Source organism: Sceloporus occidentalis, unplaced genomic scaffold, assembly GCF_023333645.1.
Source record: "Sceloporus occidentalis isolate IW3139 unplaced genomic scaffold, rSceOcc1.0.p SCAF_6, whole genome shotgun sequence".
In the NCBI taxonomy this organism is placed as follows: Eukaryota; Metazoa; Chordata; class Lepidosauria; order Squamata; family Phrynosomatidae; genus Sceloporus; species Sceloporus occidentalis.
Window position 1 is genome coordinate 47,151,074 of NW_028316986.1, and position 760 is coordinate 47,151,833.

Consider the following 760-nt stretch of genomic DNA (forward strand, 5'->3'; position numbering starts at 1 on the left):
GCCTGAAAGGTGGAATTGAAGGACGTTACAGTAATTCATTACAAGTAATTCATAACAAGTAATTCAAAGGCAAGCACTTCTTGGAAAAGCGACTTGGAAAAATATATTTGACTGATGGTTATTAGCTTGAAAAGTGGAATAAAAAGAAAAGAAAAGTGGAATTGATAGTAATTCATTACAAATGGATTTCTCATTTGTAATGAATTACTCATTTGATAGAGTAATTCATTACAAATAATTCGTTACAAGTAATTCAAAGGCAGGTACTTTTTGGAAAAGGGAGACACATTTGACTGATGATTATTGGCCAAAAAGGTGGAATTGAAGGACGTTACAGTAATTCATTACAAGTAATTCATAACAAGTAATTCAAAGGCAAGTACTTCTTGGCATCTGACTGACATTTATTGGCCCAAAAAGTAGAGTTCAAAAACATTACGATTCGCCCGAAAGGTGGAATTGAACCACTCTGTCGCTAAACAGCTACAGGTTTGAAGCCTGCACCCCAGACCACTGAGGATCATCCGGGCATCTGTCTCAGTCAGCTCCATCTGTATATATAGCTGTATTTTCTTAAAACTCTTAGGTCATGGTGACATTAGGAGCGGAATGAGAGCACGATCCCATTTTACACAAAAGGATGGAGTCTAATAACCTTATATTGCTTCACTGTACACTGTTTTACTCATCTATGTCCAAATCTATATTCTTATTCGTCTATTTTGAAGAAAACCCTGTAAATACTCCACTTTTTCCTTTT

At 35.7% G+C, this 760-nt stretch overlaps 1 non-coding gene across 1 annotated transcript; it reads right to left on the reverse strand.

The window, feature by feature from the left end:
* Nucleotides 1-443: 443 nt before the first annotated feature.
* Nucleotides 444-530, reverse strand: TRNASTOP-UCA (transfer RNA opal suppressor (anticodon UCA)). The gene has a single exon. It is a non-coding gene; the product is annotated as a tRNA-Sec (tRNA).
* Between the last annotated feature and the right edge of the window lie 230 nt (nucleotides 531-760).